We start from the raw sequence: 21667 nt of genomic DNA, 5'->3' as shown, positions 1-21667 counted from the left end.
TTGGTTATGACGCCCAGAGACACATTCCAATCCCTTCCTGTAGTGGAAAGACATTGTAGGATATACACGCAGGGGCCCACGAGCCCCCCCAGACATGCCTCGGGGAAAGGAGCGCTGCAGGGGTTTCCCAGCCAAGGTGCCTCTAGAGATTCAGCTCTAGGCTTTCATGGGACTGACGCCACCCGCTACTCGCCAGGTGTCTGCTCCTCTCTATGCTGTCAGCTGGTCCCCTCGCCCTCTGCTCCGTTGGCTCTAAAAGTGTGGTCACTGTGTCACTTGCATCGTACTCCCCTGGTTTGCTGGTTTAAATCAGATTCCTGCCCACGCCTCTGAACCAGATTTTCTAAGGTTGTCTGCTGGTTAATTTTATGTGTCAACTTGGCTGGGCCACGGGGTGCCCAGATGTCTGGTTAAATTCTATTTCTGGGTGTGTCTGTGCGGGTGTTTCTGGACAAGATTCACATTTCTTTTAAACGTTTTAAGCATTTTAGTATTTATTGATTATTGATTGATTGATTATTTATTTATTTTGGCTGAGCCGGGTCTTAGTTGCGGCGTGCGGACTTCTTAGTTGCGGCGTGTGGACTTCTTAGTTGTGGCGTGTGGACTTCTTAGTTGCAGCATGCATGTGGGATCTAGTTCCCCGACCAGGGATGGAACCCGGGCCCCCTGCATTGGGAGTGCGGAGTCTTACCCACTGGGCCACCAGGGAAGTCCCAAGATTAGCATTTGAATTAGTGGATTGAGTAAAGCAAACAGCCCTCCCCAGGGTGGGTGAGCAGCTTCATCTTAGTCCTTCAGGAGATCTCAGTTCATATTTTCAGAGAGGGAGCCTGATTTGTTCAGCTCATGTTTCTACCCCAGGCCCTGTTGCTGCTACTCTCTGGCTGCCCGGCTCTGAATCATGTGCCGGTCTCTTGACCATTAGCTGCAGGGTGGGGTCACATGGTGTAAAACTTGCTGCCTGTTGGGTCAGGCACTGTGACTGACATCTGAATGTCAGCCTTTAGACTTTATAAGAAATGTAACTTTATTTTTCAGTTGTGTGGCTTAATGTATTTTGTCCATCCTCAAGCTGCTGGTATAGAGGGGGCTCCAGACACCAGAGCACATGCGCAAATATGGGCTGGGGAAGCTGAAGGGGGAGTCTGAGGGGGAAACCAGAGGCCTGGTGGTCCTGGGGGCTCTGGGTGCGGGTCAGCTTGGCCACACCTCCCTTAGTCCAGCCCTGCCTCACCCCCCCAGCTGGTTCCACTTCCCTGAGTGGGTGGGTCTTAATCAGAACTTCTTGAGGGCTGTTTCAAGGCAGGTCAAATGGTGCTAAGTCACCTCGCCCCAGCATTTTCCTTGAATTCCTTTTCACCCTTGTACTTATGTCGCAGAGCTTTGCCTAAGGATCGGTGTGGGTGGGGGTGGCCCGGCCCGTCGTTGGCGGCCCTGGACCCCGCAGCCTACTCTGCTGGCAGGTGGCTCTTTGGCAGGTGCCTTGGAACCAGAGAAGTTCCAGAAAGTCCCCGAGAGTCCAGGCTGGGCTCGGCCCCACCAGCCGTCAGAGCCCCAGCTCTCACCTCTGGCTTTGCGGCCTGGCTGCCTGCGATCTGGCTGAATGGAAAAGCCAGAGGCAGCCTGGGAAAGTGAGAAGGACTCTGGTTTTGGCATTAGAAGGTACGGGTTTGAGCCTTGGGTCTGTTTACTCCTGGCTGCGTGGGGTCGTGGAAAGAGCAGGCTTTGGAGGGAGGTTTTGCGTGAGGCTTGGGTTTCACTCTACACCCTTTGCCCAGGTCGGGACACCCTTAACAAGCCCCAGGCCATCCCCAGAGTGCCTACACTGGGTCACCCTCCTGCCAGTCCAGCCCATCTGGTCAAGGCTCCTGTCCCTGTCCTGGTGCATGTCCAGGAGTCTGCTGGTGTCCCCGAAGGACAGCTGTGGCTGGCATGCCTCTTTGGCCCTTCAGAGCAGTGTGGGGACAATGCAGCTATCTTGTGACTGAGAGTAAAACTCCAACTCTAAGGATGGCAGGAACACAGACTGAGTCCAGGTCCTCGGTGACAACCTGGAACAGCACCGTTTATCTCTGGACATCTCACGTGGGAGAAATTACCCTGGGTGTGCTGAAGCCCACGTCGGCTGGGGTTTTTGCTACTTGTAGCCAAGTGGGTGGAATCCTGACTGTTGGGGGAGGGCAGTGCCCCTCCCTGCCAGTAACGGGGTCGGGGGGCAGGTGGGGTCATCAGGACCCTCTGATACAAAACCTCAGCCTCCACTGAGACCCAGGAACCTACACCACTTAGGGGTGGGGAAGCTTTTTTTTTTTTTTTTTTTTTTTTTGCGGTACGCGGGCCTCTCACTGCTGTGGCCTCTCCCGTTGTGGAGCACAGGCTCCGGACGTGCAGGCTCAGCGGCCATGGCTCACGGGCCCAGCCGCTCCGCGGCATGTGGGATCTTCCCGGTCCGGGGCATGAACCCGTGTCCCCTGCATCGGCAGGCAGACTTTCAACCACTGCGCCACCAGGGAAGCTTTTTTTTTTTAAGCCTCTCGCTGCCTTGGATCGCTGGTGGGAGGGAGCAGACCACGGCAGCCTGGGAAAGTGGGAAAGGGGCTGGTCTGCCATCAAAAGGTCTGGGTTTGAAGCCAGGCTCTGTTAATTCCTGCCTCAGGTTGCCATTGGCTCTGTGCTTGGGGCAGGGTAGACCCTGCAGGTTGGGTCAAGGGCCCCAGCTACGGGGCAGGGGAGGGCATGGAATGGTCACAGACCAATTAGGACAGAAGTTCAGAGGAGTGAGATTGCAACCTTTGTATCAAAGAAGGCTTCCTGGAGGAGGGGCCCTTGAAGGATGTACCTGATTTGCTTGGGGAGGAGATCAGAGCAGCAGGAAGGACTACAAGCCTCTTGGGATGACATCTTCTTATTCTGACTTGTGCACGTCTCTGCTGGACTGCCTTTGCCCACACCTGTCTCCTCTCCATTTGCCTGTTTCCCCACCAGCCAGCCAATGAGCTCTGGGAGGGGAGGAACCATGCCTTCATCTCAGTTGCCTGGCAAGAGGAATTTCTGGACTCCTGCTGGGGGAAAGGACTATAGGAAATATGAGACCCTAGGTGCAGGGTGGGTGTCTCCAGGCCAGGAGAAGGCAGCGAGCTGGTGGGTCTGGGAGTGCAGCCCATGCAGAGGGGTCCGGGAGGGCAGGTTGGAAAGAGAAGTCTTTAAACTGTGCTTCCTGGTGACATTCAGGCCAATTCCAGGACCCTTCCCTGAGAAGACTAGGGGTATTTTCTTTTCGTTTTGGCACTGGCATTGACAGGCGAGAGCACGCTTCCCACTGACCACAGGCTCTCTTCACTTGGCCTTGAGCTAGAGAACTTGGGAATGAATTAGCGGAGAGCATAATGTCTCCCATCTCCCAGGAGCTCATCTCATCTCCGGGGATCACAGAGATGCATTAAGTTTGCTCCTTGATCTCTGCAACTCTGAGGGGCACGTGTGCTGGAGTGCAGTGAGAAGTGACGTGAGTGCAGGAGGCTTGGGTTCCTGTCCTGGCTCCACCACTGACCGGCTAGGTGGCTTTGGGCTGGTCTCTGCCTTTCTTGGGGCCCACTTTCCCTCCTGGGTTTGGATGACCTGCCAGCTCAGGCATTCTAACTCTTGTACCCTTGTGGTTCCTAATCCTGGCCACCAGATTATGGGGCCCCGAGGCCGTGGAAGGAGGCTGCCATCTTACTTGGGAGCTCTTGACACTTCCATCTCCCAAGATGGTGAAGAGGATGGAAGTGTTAATAATAGCTGGCATGCATCGTCAGAAAATCTAGAAACAATAAATGGTGGAGAGGGTGTGGAGAAAACGGAACCCTCCTGCACTGCCGGTGGGAATGTAAATTGATACAGCCACTATGGAGGACAGTATGGAGGTTCCTTAAAAAAGTAAAAATAGGGCTTCCCTGGTGGCGCAGTGGTTGAGAGTCCGCCTGCCGATGCAGGGGACACGGGTTCGTGCCCCGGTCCGGGAGGATCTCACATGCCGCGGAGCAGCTGGGCCCGTGAGCCATGGCCGCTGAGCCTGCGCGTCCGGAGCCTGTGCTCCGCAACAGGAGAGGCCACAACAGTGAGAGGCCCACATACAGCAAAAAAAAAAAAAAAAAAAAAAGTAAAAATAGAATTACCATATGATCCAGCAATCCCACTACTGGGCATATACTCTGAGAAAAACCATAATTCAAAAGGAGTCATGAACCACAGTGTTCATTGCAGCTCTATTTACAATAGCCAGGACATGGAAGCAACCCAAGTGTCCATCGACAGATGAGTGGATAAAGAAGACGTGGCACATATATACAACGGAATATTACTCAGCCATAAAAGGAAATGAAATTGAGTTATTTGTAGTGAGGTGGATGGACCTAGAATCTGTCATACAGAGTGAAGTAAGTCAGAAAGAGAAAAACAAATACGGTATGCTAATGCATATATATGGAATCTAAAAAAAAAAAAGGTTCTGAAGAAACTAGGGGCAGGACAGGAATAAAGACGCAGATGTAGAGAATGGACTTGAGGACACGGGGAGGGGGAAGGGTAAGCTGGGATGAAGTGAGAGAGTGGCATGCACATATATACACTCCCAAATGTAAAATAGATAGCTAGTGGGAAGCAGCTGCATAGCACAGGGAGATCAGCTAAATGCTTTGTGACCACCTAGAGGGGTGGGATAGGGCGGGTGGGAGGGAGGCTCAAGAGGGAGGAGATATATGCATACATATAGCTGATTCACTTTGTTGTACAGCAGACACTAATACAACATTGTAGAGCAATTATCCTCCAATAAAGTTGTAAAAAATAAATAAATGAAATGGAAAAAAAAGGAAAAAAGTAACTGGCATTTACTGAACACAGACATTGTGCAAACGGCCTTACATGCATCATCTCACTTAATTGCCACAAAAGCCCTGTGATTAATCAAGCTCCCGCCGCCTGGACACATAAAGGAATGCGTTATTTATAGTATTATGAATTGGATATCCGCCCACGTTTTGCTAGGTGGGATGACTTTACAGAGATGGAGGAGTAAAGGTCTGGCTCCTTTAAGAAGCAAGGTGGTGGGAAGGAGGAGTTCAGATGGAGGGAGGGGCCTTGAGTGAGTGGGATGGGAACTGTGGGGTGGAGATAAGGTGGGGCTGGGGCTGGAGGGGGGGCCCTGAAATTGCTGTGTCCCTGGCGCCAGGGCATGGTACCCAGCTTCCTCCCACCATGGGCTCCCAGTGAGATGACCGAGGCCGAGAGCATCAGTTCAGGTTTGATTTGCCCCGGGCTCTGCCGGGGAAACCACTAGATTCTGACACCAGCCCTCAGGACTGATTTTGGGTCTAGCTTGTGGGTGAGCTGTAATTATGTCCATTATACCTGTCTTGAATGATTCACAGATGGCAGGGGCTTACGTAGAAGCAATGTTCCTCTTAATTTTTTTTTCTTTTAATTTATATTTTCCGGTGACTCACTGGAGTTGAGAGTACAGTCTCATTGACGGGAGAAGAAAAAGTGGGGAGAGAAAAAATGGAAAATGTCATCAGGTCCACTGGAGACAAATAAAATTGTCCAAACTATGTCCAGGTGATTCTGGGTTCATGTCCTATGGGTTCAAACCCACTGCCTGATCTCCGAGCCTCTTGACTCTCCCCCTTCCTGGAAATGGGAGACAGTACTGTAGCCCCAGGAGAGCAATCGAGGTACCACCCGATGCTGGAAAGTTTGTGCTTTGGACCAGAAGGATCTGGGTTTGACTCTCTGCTCTGATCCTAATGCTTGCTGTGTGACCCTGAGCCCTTTCGTTAACCTCTCTGAGCCTCCGTTTTTCTCACCTGCAAATTGGGAAAAAACAAAGCCAGCTTTGTAAATTGCTGGGAGGATGACATGAGGTTATATATATTAAGCGCCTGGCATATCATAGTGAGAATAACAGCAAATATTTATCAGCGATTATAATGCACCAGGCACTTTACGTGTGGTGTCTAAGTCCTCACAACAGTCCTCTGGGTGAGCCCTATTATTACCCTCAATTTACAGGTGAGGAAACTGAGCTCAGAGAGGTTACACGATTTGCCAAGGTCACACAGCTAGTGAATGGCAGAGTTTGGGGGACTGGATCTCAGGCCTGGCTGACTTTAAAGCCACTGTAGGAAAGTAGACTTAACCCCCCAACCCCAGCTCTACTTATTCTCATAAGCAATGTCCTTGTCCTTCCTGTTCCTCAAAACAAACCTGCCTGAATTTGAGCCCCCCAATTTCTCTCTTCCTGGCCCCGCCAGCCTCTCAGACACCCTCATCGGAAGCTTGGGGTCATCTTTGGCCCCTCTGCTCCCCTGACCGTCACCGCCATGTCGTACTTGGTGGTACCATCCAAGCGGCGGCCCAGACCCAGATCTATTCGTCTTCAGTGGAGGTCTGTACCTTCCTTATCCTCCCCCCGCACTGAGTTCTTGCCACATCTCCCCCCTCCCAGAGTAGCCAATTTCCACCATCCCCTTGTTGCTGTCTTCCCTGCCTGCTTCAGGCATGTCACTCCCTCCCTGAAATCTTCACTGGCTCCCCAGTGCCCGCTATACTTAGTACCGGGCTAAGGAGCCGGTGCTGACTGTGTCACGTTCGACCAGTCCTTCCCACTCTCTGGTCCCAGTTTCCCCAGCTGTGGAATGAGACCCTACCAGGGTAGCCTTCCCTTCATACTCATAAAGAGACCAGATCAAAGCTAAGTTCCCACAAGGGAGGAAGGGCCCAGGTCTTGGCTGTGCTGCCCCCCCTTCCTGTGTCCTGGGGCTCCTTGGGGCACGGTGAAGACCACTGGGCTGGTGGTGAAGACCTTGGTGGTCTTTTGGGGGCCATGTGCTTGTATCCTGAGGCCTTCCCAGGGGGTCCTGAGACTAGAGTGTGTGCTGGGTCTCTGGCCCCTGCTGGCTGGGGTGCCTGAGGGGCTGGGGGCTCAGGACCTCCCTCCTACGCCTTACCCACTTCGGGGCAGTGTCGGGAGGAAGACCTGGGGAAGCTCTCCGTGTCAGTTGGTCAGCCAACAGCCCGTCCAGCCCCAGACTCTTAGTTGCCGAGGCCAGGGCTGTCCGCTCGGCTCACAGGGACTGCCACCTACTTCTCCCACCTCCTGCCAAACAGACACGCTGGGGCTTGTCTACACTGCAGGAGGGGATCTCATCCAGGGCCTCTTGGCCACTTCCTGTTGACCTCCAGCTGGTGGGCCATGAGGGGGTTTCCCTCCCTCCGCTTTCCCAGAAGAAATCTGGAATGTCCGCTCCACAAGGCAGGCCAGGCTCTGTGGGCCCTTGACCTCACACCAGAAGAAGAGAGAGGGCCGAGCCCGCTCCAGGACAGGCCACTTCCAAAAAGCGAGTTTTGCTCTGAGGCCCACAGCATGGGCCCTGGGATGGGGGAGGACCCTGAGTGGTTGGTGCCTCATGTGAGATGGGGCTGCTTCTGGTTCTGAGGGGTTGGCTTGTCCAAAAGACAGGAGATGCCTCGCGAGGAGCCCTGGGCATTGGTTTCCTCCAACAAGTATTACTGGGCCCGAGAGCACTGCAGGTGCTGGGGACAAAGTGGGGGACATGTCTTCCCCTCTCAAGGAGTTTACAATCCTATTGTGGAAACAGAGGCCATCATCCTGCGATTCATGGCTTATTGGGGAATGTCAATTCACGGGAGTCTAAACAGGAAACGTTTTTATTTTTCCACAGTGCTTTCCATTATGCTAGGTTTAACCCCCCTTTCCTGTCCCTTGACATATTTTGGGTGCATTCCATAGCCTCCTGATCCCTTTAGGGGCTGGTAGTTTCCGGTGGCTGGGCAGGCGCTGCCTCCTCTCCCGGGTGTGGACATACCAGATTCTTAGCTACTTTTTTCTCAGTTTGGGACCTCAGCTAAGTTCTGGGACAGTTAAATCCTTCCCATGACCAGTGATAGGATGAAGTGCAGGGACCGGTGGGAGCAAAGAGTAGGGCACCCAGCCTGGCCTCGAGGGATCAGGAAAGGTTTCTGGGCAACCTCTCCCCACCATGGGCCGGAGTCAGATTCCCTCAGGGGACAGGGCTTCACTTCCCTGATGCCGTTCTCCCCTTCTACAAGTTTCCTAAGATCTCTGAGTCATTGTGAACTTGAGGGCAGGGGCTGCCTGTGTCCCCAGTGCCCATCAGGCATGTCAACCGTAGGCGAATGAATGAGCTGATTCCGCTGAAGAATTTTGTTCTCCCGTGCTTTGGTGGATGGGGTCTCTTGGGACCCTAGAAGAGTTTGAACTCTTTGGAAGAACTTCTAGAAGGTGAGATGGCTCAGTCTGATCCAGGGACTGGCAGGCCATGAGCTGGGCTCTGTTCAGCCACGCGGGAGGCTTGTTTCTGGCTAGTCCCCTGCATCGTCTTCCTCCTGCTTGGCTGGAACCCCCTTCCCAAGTGTCCGCTTCCTCTTCCACGACAGCCCATCAGAGGCCTCCCTCTGCGCTCCTCTCAGAACCCGGCTGTCAGTTCACGTAGTGCCTTCCACTCCCTCCAAGGTTATGCCTATGGGACTGTGTCCTTTCCGATGACATTCTGGTCGCTGGTCTATTTATAACAGTGACTCACCCACCACCTCAACTTCTGCAGGAAGAGTTTGGCTTAGGAGCCAACTCCCCTGGAATGTAAAACAATCTGTGCTTGTAAATGATCACCATTTCATTTCCCTGAGACTGTGCACCCTTGGCCTCCTCTTGACCCTGTGGCCAGAGCTCTTAGTGATACCCCTGCCCCCCACCCTGCCCCGGTGCCACCGTCCCCTTTTGTTTATCAAAATTCCTGCCGACCTCACGACCTGCACAGCCGGGCAAGTTCCTCTTCACCATTAACCTTGAGACTGAGACTTCCTTGCTCTGCAGATGGGAAGGGCCCTGCTGGATGATTTCCCTTTGTTTTCCTAGTGTTTGCTTGTGAATGAGCTCCTGTTGGGATGGGGGCAGGGAGTGGACGAATCTGGGAGAGAGCCATGGGCTCCCACCCCTTGACCTGAGCCCGCCTTCTCTCCTGGGACCTCAGCCTCCACCGGGCACCCACAGGTGCCCCTTGTACCCTGCTGCTCATGGCCTGTGCTGACTGTAAAGTGACTCCTGGCAGGAGAGGCGGTCATCGGTCAAAGCAGGTTCTACCTCTTCTCCAGCACCAGTCCAGGGCAGCCTCTCACCATCCCCTCCAGCAGGTATCTGCTGCCTCCTATGGTGGTTGAACTTGAAGGACACTTGCATGCACAGGCATTTGCAGTCAGACTGGGGAGATGAGATGGCCCCTCCCTCCAGTCTGTCAGGAGTCACCCTTGTTGCCTCCGTCATAAAGAAAACATGGTAGAGGCCCTCCATGGGGTCCCTCGGTTTCCTGTCCATGTCCCTACCCATAAGCATCGCGCATCCCCAGCCCTCCCAGCCTGCAGCCATTTCTTCTTGGTGCTAGACAGGTCACTCTATCCCATGGCCCTCACCCTGGACTCCTCCTGTCACCCCATCATGGGTCGTTGATGATTGTCACTCAGTCCAGAGTTCTAGCTCTGTTCAACAATGAACAGTGAACATCTGTGTACTCATCACCCAATTTAGGAAAAAGACCATAACCATCACTTTTTTTTTTTTTTTTTTTTTTGCGGTACGCGGGCCTCTCACTGCTGTGGCCTCTCCCGTTGCGGAGCACAGGCTCCGGACGCGCAGGCTCAGCGGCCATGGCTCACGGGCCCAGCCGCTCCGCAGCATGTAGGATCCTCCTGGACCAGGGCATGAACCCGTGTCCCCTGCATCAGCAGGTGGACTCTCAACCACTGCGCCACCAGGGAAGCCCTATAACCGTCACTTTTTTTTTTTTTTTTTTAACCGTCACTTTTAAAGTCCCTATGAGGCCCTCCTCATCCCATCCCCTTAGCTCCCTTCTCAGACGTAACCATTATCCTGAATTGTGTGTATGATTTTCTGGCTTTTCTTTATACTTATACCAAATATATTTGCTTCTCTAAACAATAGGTGGTTTAGTCTTGCTGGGTTTTTTTTAAACTTTAAGTAAATGGAAACATAGTTTATGTTCTTCTGTGACCTGCTTTTTGTTGTTGCTGTTTAACATTTTATTCTGACATTATGTGTACCCTGGAATTCATTTATTTTCACTAATGATTTTTATTCCGTTATGTGGATTTACCGTTATTTTGTCTATTCTGCTGCTGGTAGATGTAGTAGACATTTACTTATCCTTTCCCCTTCCTCACTCGTCTGACTTCTTCTCCTTTTCTTTTTTCCCCCGTTACAAGCAGTGCTCTGGTGAGGATCCCTGCCGGCCACACAGGCGAGACGCAGATGCCCTTCAGCTGAAGACCGCCGGGGGCACACCTGGCATGGAAATGCTGGGCCATAAGGTATGAGCATCTTCCCTGTTCCTAGATATCACTAATCTGCATTCCCATGCTCAGGGTATCCAAATTCCAGTTGTTCTGTGGTCTCACCAGCGCTCAGTATTCCCAGACTTCAAAATCTTTGTGCATCCAAAGGGTATGAAGTGCTGTCTTGTTTTCCTGACTGCTGGTGAGGTTGAGCGTACTTTCAGTTGTTTTCTCTTCTATGAATTGCTGGTTCCTGTCTTTCGCCTATTCTATTTGCTGATTTTATTGATCTGTGGCGGTTCTTTATAGATTTTGAACATGAATCTCTTGGCAGGCAACAATCTTCTCCCAGGCTGTAGTTTGTCTTTTTTTGTTGGGGGGGGCGGGGCGAGGCATGGGAGGTTTTTAAAAAAATACAGCGAAATACACAAATCTTAATTGCTGCAGTTTGATGGATTTTGACAAATGCGTATAGCCGTGTAACGCACTCCTCTATCATGTCGTAGAAGATTTCCATCACCCCAGTAGGCTCTTTTGTGCTCCCTCCTGGGCAACCACTGCTTTGACTTCCTTTACCATATTGTATTAATTTTGTCTGATTTAGAACTTCATATAAATTAAATCATATAGTGTGTCTGGCTTCTTGCTCAGCATAATTTTTTTAAGATTCATCCATGTTGTTGTATAGATTTCTTTTTTATTGCTGAGAAGATTCCTATTGTATAAATATACTGCAATATGTTTATCCTTTCTCCTGTTGATGGACAGTCTGGTTGTTTCAGTTTTTGGCTACCGTGAATAAAATGGCTATAAACATTCTTGTACCTGTCTTTTCGTGGACATATGTTTTCATTTCTCTGGGGTAAATACCTCAGAGGAGAATTGCTGGGGCATAGGGAAGGTGTATGTTTAACTTTATGAGAAGCGCTGTGTTTCATCTTTTAACTCTGTTAAGGGCATTGTCTGTCATCAGATTGAACAATCTTTTCCTTTATGGTTTATGCTTCCTTTAGAACTTTTTTTGAGGTCATAAAGGTTTTCTGCTATATTTTCTTCGGCAGGTTTTAAACTTTGCATTTGACATTTGGGTCTTGAATTCACCTGAAATTGATTTTTGTCTACCATGTGAGTTAAGAATCTCTTTTTCCCCCATTCCCCATTTCGGTAAGCAATATTTCCAACACTATTATTGACTAGAGAATCGCCCCCGATTGTAGCCCCAGTTGTAGGGCTCTGTCGTATATGAGATTTCCACATGGCTTTAGACTTGTATCTGAGCTCCATTCTGTGTCATTGGTTTATTTTTCTGTCCCTATGCCAATACCACACTGTGCTAATTACTGGAATTCATAAAATGTCCGGCTATCTGGTAGGGTAAGTCAGCCTACTTTGTTCTAGAAAATCAGCTTGTACTTAGGGTCTTTGCTCTACCCTTTAAACTTTCGGATCGACTTGTTAGATTGGAGGCATGTGTGTATCTGTGCACGCACACACACGCGCCGAGTTGAAATTTTGTTTGCATTTGCATTGTATTTATTGATGATTTGGAGAAAGGACTGCCATCTCTATGACGCTGAGTCTTCCTATTCATGAACAGTTTGTCTCTATTTTTTGCTTTCTTAAGGTCTTTTAATAAGGGTACATACTTTTCTCTGTAAAGCTCTTTGCATATTTTTTGTTGTATTAATTTTTGGTATCTTACAGTTTTTTGTTATTGTAAATGGAATTTTAAAAAAATTACATTTTAAATCATTTGTTGCTGATTGTAGGAGCCCTGCTCATTTTTGCACACTGATGGTTTAGCAAGCATTTTTCTGAAGCCTTTTATTTGTTCCTATGGTTTGGCAGTAGCTCTTTGTTGCATTTTCCATATGGGCAATCCTATAATCTGTAGAGAATACGTTTCATTTCTTCCTCTCAAATCTTTACAGCTGTAATTTTCTTTCTTGACTCTGTGCACTGGCTAGGACCTCTAGAATAATGGTGAATAGAAGACGAGATAATGGGCAGACTTGTCCTGATCCTGCCTTTAAAGGGATACTTTTAATATCTGCCCATGAAGTCTGATGTTCATTCCAAAGTGTTTGTAGATACACTTTAAGTTATAAAGTCCCCTTCAAATCTCAGTTTGCTAAGACTTTAAAAACTTATATCATAAATGGGTGTTAAATATTTTTCAAAGAATTTTTCTATGTATATTGAATAGTCATATAATTTCCCTCTTTGATCTGTGAATTATATAAACAGATTTTCTCATATTAAATCATCCTTTTATTCCTAGAGTAAACCTAGTTGGTTTAAGTTGGTGGTGGTGATTATTGTACATAATACTGTATTGAACGGCAAACATTTTAGGATTTTTGCACTTATGTTGAAAAGTGAGATTGTGCTGTAGTTTTCCTTTCTTATATTTTCCTTGTTTTTTGTTTTTTTGTTTTTTTTTTTTTTCAGTAATAAGGTTATACTTACCTCATAAAATAGTTGGGGGAAGTTTCTTTTCCTAGTCTTTGGAATAGTTTACGTGAGGTTGAATTGCCTGTTCCTCAGATATTTGATAGAACTAACTGGTACAATCATCTGAGCCAAGTTTTGGGTGTTTGCGTATATGTGTAGATATTTAAAACATAGATTCAGTTTATTTAATGATTATTTGTGTGTTCAGATTTTCTATTTCTCATTCAATAGTTTTGATAAATTATTTTTTTTTCTGGGGAAATTTCCATTTTATCTAACTTTTTCAATTTACTGGCATAATCTCATTCATGGTATTTTCTTATTGTTTTAAAATTCTCTACTATATCTATAGTTATGTCCCTCTTTCATTCCTAATGTTATTTATTTGTGCCTTCTCATATTTTGATTCATCAGTTCAGATGTTTGTCTATTTTATTGGTATTCTCAAAGAACCAAACTTGATTACCTCTTCTATTGTTTCTTTGTTTTGCATTTTGTTAATACCTCATCCTTTCTGATTTCTTTCTATTTTCTTTGGATTTACTTTGTTGCACTTTATATAACATCTTGAATTTTGTGCTTAATCCATAAATTTTCCTTCTAACATGTGTTTTTATGGCCATGACCTCTAAGTGCTGCTTGTAGCTACATCCCAAACTTTGATATGTAGAATTTTATTATCATTCAGCTCTAAATATTTTCTTTTTTAATTTCTTCTTTGATCCATGTGTTGTTCAGAAGTGTGTTTTTTACATTTCCCTAACATTAGTTAAGTTGTTTTGGTTTATTTAGATTCATCTGTAACTTTACCAATTCATTTGCTTACCATTGTTTTTTGCTTCTCATTCCTTTTCTGTATTTAATTTTCATCTTCTTGAAGTACATCCTTTAGTTCTTCCTTCAGCATGGGTATGTAATGGGAAACTCTCTTAGTTTAGTTTGAGCAAACATGTTTTTGTCCCTGTAACATCTAGCTGGGTGTAGAATTCTCGGTTGAACTTTATTTTCTCTGAGTAATTTGAAGATATTTTTCCATTGTCTCCTGGTGTCTGTTGAGAAGTCTATTGCCATTCTACCTGTGTTTCCTTTTTAAGCAATCTGTACTTTCTCTGTGGTTGCAGTTTCACCAGGATATGTTCTTGTTTGCCCTGGGCAGTCGTCGTTTATACCTGTTACCCTTGCATAACTGTTAATAGCACCTCTTTCATTCTCAAAAGTGTCCTGTGTAGAATGATAAATTATGTAGTCACCTTAACTATAATGTATATAAGCATAGTTTCATTTATCTTTACCCTCTAAGGACTCATTGTGCTTCCTGTATCTAAAAATCCATCAATTCTGGTGAGTTGCTTAACCCTTTTCTCTTTTTAAAAGGCCTACATTAAAAACCTTTCATTTAAAATTGTATCTTAAGAAAAAAAAGTAATACATATATCATCAACTTAATATGTCCTTTTCTCCTCTGATTGTCTGATCTGCCTGTACCCCTTAAAGCCACCATAGCTATTATAATGTTCTAGATATTGTTACTGAGTCCAACTCTTACTACTTGCCACATGACAGGCCAATAAATTGAGAGACAAGTTGTTGGGGCCAGGAATAGTGACTTTATTTGGAAAACCACCAGACCGAGAAGATGGTGGACACCGTCTTCTTTGAGTTAGATAGAATTCAGGCTTCTTTTATACTAAAAGGGGAGGGGGTGTGGTTGGTTGCTGCCAACTTCTTGGTGCCGGAATCCTTTGTTCTTGCAGCTGTCCATGTAGGTCCCTTCACAATGTTCCTATAAGCCTCCAACAAGACAAATCCTATTCTCTGTTCTGCGACTTTTTATCTCTATATGAATGGAAAAGTGTTATACCTTTAAAGGTCAGAGCCTTGAGAATGGGCTATCCTGTATATTTCAGGCTATAGGCAACATTCTTGTAGCAAAAGCAATACAATACAAAGGTTAAAGTAAAAGAAACAGATGCAGTAGGGAGTCAGATTTGTTCTTCGCTATTACAATATTGCATATAATGGACCATTTTTGTGGCCTCTTCAGCCATTTGTGTGTTTGCTTTTATTGTGTGTCATACATAAAAGTGTATGTAAACCATACACCAAAGAATGATGTACCCAGCATACAGGTTGACAATTAGAACATTACCTAATACCTTATACGCTTCTTTTGTGCCTCTGTCAGGGGCATCGTGTCCCGCTTCCCACATAACCACTATTCTGACTTTTATGTTGATGATTCCTTTGCTTTTCTGTAGCTTTTACCACACGTATATGTATTTTAAACAACTTTTTAGTTTTGCCTGCCTTTAAAGTTTATACAAGTGGGATCATACTGTACATATTCTTCTGTGACTTGTTTTTACCCCTTCAAATTTATGTTTTTGAAGTTAATTTGTGTTGATGAGTAGCTGTGTCGTTAATCCATTTCACTGCAGTGGAGTCTAAGGATGGACTCATTGTTTGAATGTATCACAATATATAAATCTAACCTACTCATTATGGACACCTGTGATGTTACCAATTTTTGGTGATTATGCACCTCTTTATATTCCTACTTTCTTTTTTTTTTAACATCTTTATTGGAGTATAATTGCTTTACAATGGTGTGTTAGTTTCTGCTTTATAACAAAGTGAATCAGTTATACATATACATATGTTCCCATATCTCTTCCCTCTTGCGTCTTCCTCCCTCCCACCCTCCCTATCCCACCCCTCTAGGTCATCATAAAGCACCGAGCTGATCTCCCTGTGCTATGCGGCTGCTTCCCACTAGCTATCTATTTTACATTTGGTAGTGTATATATGTCCATGCCACTCTCTCACTTTGTGCCAGCTTACCCTTCCCCCTCCCCATATCCTCAAGTCCATGCTCTAGTAGGTCTGTGTCTTTATTCCCATCTTACCCCTAGGTTCTTCAGAACCTTTTTTTTTTTTTTTTAGATTCCATATGTATGTGTTAGCATACAGTATTCGTTTTTCTCTTTCTGACTTACTTCACTCTGTATTCCTACTTTCAATATGTTTCTTGTCCTTCACATACTCACTAACCCTTGGTATTGTCAGTGCTTTAATTTTTGCCAAATTGGTGTAAGTGTGGAATGGTATGGCACTGTGTGTGTGTGTGTGTGTTTAAACTTTTAATTTAGGCATTGTGATTTTAACCTGCACTTTCTTTATTCTCAATTATGTTGACCGTGTTCTCATGTTTATCAGACATTTGTCTTTCTCTTAGTGGAATTCCTGTTTTTGCCTTTCATCTGTTTTCTTTGGGGTTATTTTCCTTATTCTTATCGACTTATAAGCATTCTTTTTTTTTTTTTTTTTTTTTTTTTTTTTTTTTGCAGTACGCGGGCCTCTCACTGTTGTGGCCTCTCCCGTCGCGGAGCACAGGCTCCGGACGCGCAGGCTCAGTGGCCATGGCTCACGGGCCCAGCCACTCCGCGGCATGTGGGATCTTCCCGGACCGGGGCTTGAACCCGTGTCCCCTGCATCGGCAGGCGGGCTCTCAACCACTGTGCCACCAGGGAAGCCCCTATAAGCATTCTTTACATGTTCTGGACATTAATCCTTCGTCATATGTGTTGCAATTTTCACCTCCAAGTTGGTGGCTTGTTTTTTCTCATTCTTTCTGAAGTCCTCTGAAAAACCAGAAGTTCTTAATGTATCTATTTTGTTGTTTTTTTTAAAAAGATGAGTGTATACAAATATATCTTATTTAAGAACTTCTTCTCTACCCGGAGGACCAAAAAGCATTTTATATTGTGTCCTAATTTTTGTTATAGTTTTATCATTCGTATTTGCGTTTAATCTACCCTGAATTGATTTTTATGTAGGACATGAAGAAGGAATTAATTTTTTCTATATGGATAACCAATTGTGTCAGTATCATTTGTTATGGTCCATCCTTTTCCTTGTAAATCTATAACATCTTTTCTGCTATGAATCCAGTTTCCATATATGCCTGTGTGTTCCTGGGCTCTCTCTTCTGTTTCATCGGACTGTTTGTCTACTCCCGTACCAATACCACACTATTTTGATTAGCTTTCTCTTGATATCTGGTAGGACAAATCCTTTCCTCTTGTTCTTATTCAAGAATGACTTAGGTTTTCATGGTCCTGTAGTCGTCCATACAGATTTTGGAATTAGCTTTTTAGTTTCCGTGAAACTCTCTACGATGGACTTGGTTCAATGTCATCAATGCTCCATCAAATGGCTTGGCCGGTCCCTGTGGAAAGCTGTATTCAGGGCTCAGTGTTTGTCTTTTGGTCAGCAGGCTGGACTCTCAACACGGGCTGTAGCCACATCAGCCATGGTGAGTGGGGGTCTCTATTGCTGAGCTCACGTATCACCTGAATTGCTTCCACCATGGCCATTTTGTCCATGAGCATCTTGACCAAGGGAAGAAGTGCTGGGGGGGGGGGGAAGGCTGACTGATGTCCATAGAATGGGTTTTCTTCTCCACTGATGCTGGAGCCCTCTTCTGCCGAGCAACCCCACATAAATACGCTCATTTGAAGAGATGTATCCACTCACACCCCTTATATCTTTGTCACCAACTTTCCCATCTTATTATTTCAAAGTCCCTGTCCATCCAGCCAAACTATTAGCCTGTGTCTGTGAATCAGCATGATATCTGTACTCTGGCCCGGTGTGGGAAAGGGGAGGTAGGGTAGACTGGGAGAAGCCACTGATAGTCGGACAGTCTGAGAAACCACCATGTCTTGCCACTATGACTGTGAAGTAAGAGTTTGTGGAAAGGCCGTGAACTGCTACTTTTGCACAACCTCAGAGTGGTAGCTCGTAGGGAAATTTTGAAGCTGTGTCTGACCACCACAAACTTCTGAAAAAATGCTAATATTTCAGTTATTTCACCTTGCAACTCTTGTACTTTCCAATCTTGTTCAGGTTTCTCTTATTGGCAAACTAACCTGGAGCCATACTGGGAAGTGATTTTCTGACTTATAAGAAGTGATGATGGTGGTTGCAAGTTGACAACAGACCATCCATCCCAGTGGTATATATTTACGTGGTTTGCAGTCATTTCCATGTATAGGTAAGGGATCACTAGCCATCCTGGCTTGGGAATGGCTTCCAGGGATAATAAATACTACTGCCCACTGTGTCAGTTCACCTGGGCTTGTGGCGTAAGGTACAGGGGCCAGATGTTGTAGTATAACAGGTCTTATGATGTTCAGGATTGGAAGTATATGAATACTGAAGGAGAAATAAGGTTTGAAATGCACGATGCCAGAAGCTAATCTGTTCAAAAGTATGATAGAGACGTTTGCCAGTTAATGTTAAAAAGCTCATCACATCTACGTTTAAACCAATCAGTTTCTCTTTGTTTATCCTTTAAATGATTAGTCTCAAAGTGACATTGCAACTTATAACAATATAATACTGTTCAAAAATATTCTGTTGCATAAGAAGCAATAAGGTAAATTATTAACAGAGGTACCTTCCAGTGTAGCAATCATCTCTTCAGCTGGATTTAACTTGCTGTTTAACTCATCCACTGGGATTTTTAAAAATAAATTTATCTATCTATTTATTTATTTTTGGCTGCGTTGGGTCTTCATTGCTGCACGTGGGCTTTCTCTAGTTGCGGAGGGCGGGGGCTACTCTTTGTTGCGGTGTATGGGCTTCTCACCAGGGTGGCTTCTCTTGTTGCAGAGCACAGGCTCTAGGCACAGTGGCTCAGTAGTTGTGGCACATGGGCTCAGTAGCTGTGGCTCACTGACTGTAGAGCACAGGCTCAGTAGTTGTGGCACACGGGCTTATTTGCTCCGCGGCATGTGGGACCTTCCTGGACCAGGGCTCGAACCCGTGTCGCCTGCATTGGCAGGTGGATTCTCATCCACTGCGCCACCAGGGAAGTCCCCATTGGGTTTTTTTTTTTTTTTTTTAATTTTTTTTCCCCATTGGGTTTTTAATTTTGGGGACTTTCTGTATTTCTCTAATAGTTCAAGTTGGATATTTTCCAAAATTTGCTTGTTTTTTTAAAGCTATCGTTCTCTTTCCTTTTTAAAATTCCTTCATGTTGTTAATTATTTAAGATTTACTTATTTTGTATTCTGTATGTTGTTTGTTCTAATGGTTAAAGTCTTGGTGGTGGCCGTGGGGAGGATCAAATCCTGTTGCTTATTTTGTCTCATTCTTGCTCACTCATCTTGTAATTTGGATTACGAGCTCATCTACAGCAGCACTCTATCTGTGGGAATCATGTGCAGCCTTGGTTGACAGTGTGATTTCCCAAGCAGTTTCATGTTTGTTACTGTCAGGAATCCTAGGGGTATCACTGTTCTGAGACTAATGTTACCATGTTACTTTACCAGTCTGGGAGTTTCTGGACTGCAGGGGTAGGGTTCTTCCCACACAGCTACAGCGTTAACTCAAAACCTTATTCCTTTGATATTTAGTTGCTTCTCAATTTCTTGATGATTCCTTGATGATTTCCTTTCTTACTGGAGAACTTAGCTCTGCTTTTCAAAGGATGTCTGTTATACTTTATCCACAGTATGTGAGTGTTTATTAGTGGAAGGGTTTACAGTTTATCTAGCAAATTACATTTCTAACATTGTAAGCCTTACTATTTGTTTTTGTTAATTGTTGTGTCCCTTTTGCCTATCATAATGCCTGGAAAAAAAGATATTGAATAAACATTCTTTTCTTTTCTTCTTTGTGTCTCCTGGTAACTGAGATCCTTAAGCCTTTACTCTTCCCTTAGTGCTCAGCACAGAGCCTGGCACACAGCAGACACTCAAGAAATGTTTGTAGAATGAATTGGGGAGGATAAATTTTACAGATGAGGACTCTGAGACCAGAGACATGAAGTAACCTAAGTCTCTGGCAGTTCAATGCTGGTCAAGGTGATTTCTAGGTGGTATCATTCATTCACATATTTGTGTTTTCTATAAATTATCCATTCCTGGAGTTATAAGAAGGCAGAAGAAGAAGTCCTCTGGTCCTGCCCTATGGATCTTATTTTATTGGAGAGTATGATCCTCCCACTCCCTTCTCCAGGGTTCAGGACATCAATATCTCAGCCTAAGAGCTGCAAGTCTGATGATTCTGGAGGGCTTCTTGGTGGTGGTAGCTTGAGACTGTGGGAAAGGAAGTGGGGAAGCTGGAGAGGGTGGCCAGCAAGGAAAATGGAAATGCTCTGTGTGCTTCTGTGGCCCATGTGCCGTTGTTGATTTCTATTCTCTCCTTTCTTTGGTTTTTTTTTTGTTGTTAAATTTGAACTCTTGGTAAGAGGCCAGTTGCCTTAGCTAAAAATGACTAGCTTGATTTATTCTTCTTAGTGTCAAGGAATAACAAACCTTGCCCTAACACGAGCCCTCCCTGGCTGTCCCCTGGGCAGCATGGGGGTGGCTGTGGAGAGACCTCCAAGCTGGGAGTCCAGAGCCCTCGGTTCCTGGCCCAGCATCACCACTGTGTGACCTGGGGCAACTCACTTGCTCTCTCTGAACTCAGTTTTGTGATCTGAAACTTGAGAGGATGATCTTTAAGGGCCTCTCCAGCTGTGACATCATGAGGTTACAAAATCAAGCAAGGTACTGATAAGGGCTTAGGTGCTACATTACTGGTCTGTGTATTAGCGATAACCTCTGCTCAGGCCTGATAACATCAAGTTGGTTGATCAGGCAAACATCGGGGGAGGGGGCTTGACATTAGTGCCAGGAGTTTAGAGTCAAGGGCCCTATCTCCTAGGATGTAGGTGACATCTTGTGGAGACCTCAAACAAAACTGAGCTTCTGTAGTTAGGAAGAACTGGAGACAGAGATTCGTAGCACTGTCCCAAATGAGGGAAATAGTGAAGTAGGTCTGTCCGTGTCAACAGACTATGATGTGACCATTATGAATGACATTTTCAAAGACTTTCTAATAATACAGCCAAGTGCTTATGCTATAATGGTAAGTGAAAACGCAGGTCACAAATTTACAGATCTAGAATAAACAAAGCCAGATACAAATGCAGAAAAGAGGCTGGAGGTGGAATAACAGGTGATTTCTCTCTCTCTGGGGAGGCAGTTTTGCTCTACTTATGGCATTTTTAATATTTCCTACAGTGAGACTGTATCACTCTTATAATGGTAAACAAACTGTATTAAAATAATATTTTAAAGAGTGTTCCATTTTGTGCTGTAGGGAGATGGGAGACCTGGTTGACCCCATGTTCACATCTGGACCCACCAGGGACATTGGCGCTGGAGGGTGTCCAGGGAAGGGTGTTGGTGATGATGGGGGAATTGCACAGCTGCCTGCAGGGAGCAGCTGTCAAACAGAGGCTGTGTTGCCTAGAAAAATTAGAAAAATAAGGATGGGGTCATGGTCATGCCTGAGACAGTCCCAGGGAAAAGGAATTAGACACTGTCAGAGGGGATGCAGAGGTCAGAAGCAGCACGACTGCGGGAAACCCCAAGCTTGCCCGGACCCAGCTTTGGGCTTAATAGAAGTAAGAATAGCTGGCTTTGGGAACTGTCCAAGCTTAGCGCCAACAGCCTTGGGAGGTGGTGAGGGCTTCCTCATGGGGAGGGTTGAAGAGGCTGCTGCCCACGGTCAGTGACACTGTGGTGAGCTTTCCTGCAGTGCTGGGAGACTGGAGAAGAGGAGCTCAAAGTCCTCTTCCATCTGTTAAGGGAGAAGGAGAAAGTTGGAAGGAGAGAAATAATTACCATCATGGTCAGGAGAGGGGACCTCCCAGGTGGGTTCAAGTCCTGGATCTACTAATTATCTGTGTGATCTTGGGTTAAGTTACTGAACCTCTTTTGTATCTCAGTTTTCTCATCTGCAAAATGGACATAAAGTCAGGGTCGCTGTGATAAATGAATGAGAG

This window comes from Grampus griseus (genome assembly GCF_964374135.1).
Source record: "Grampus griseus genome assembly, chromosome: 20".
NCBI classification, from domain to species: domain Eukaryota; kingdom Metazoa; phylum Chordata; class Mammalia; order Artiodactyla; family Delphinidae; genus Grampus; species Grampus griseus.
The sequence above is the reverse complement of the archived record's forward strand: the minus strand, read 5'-3'. Positions refer to the sequence as shown.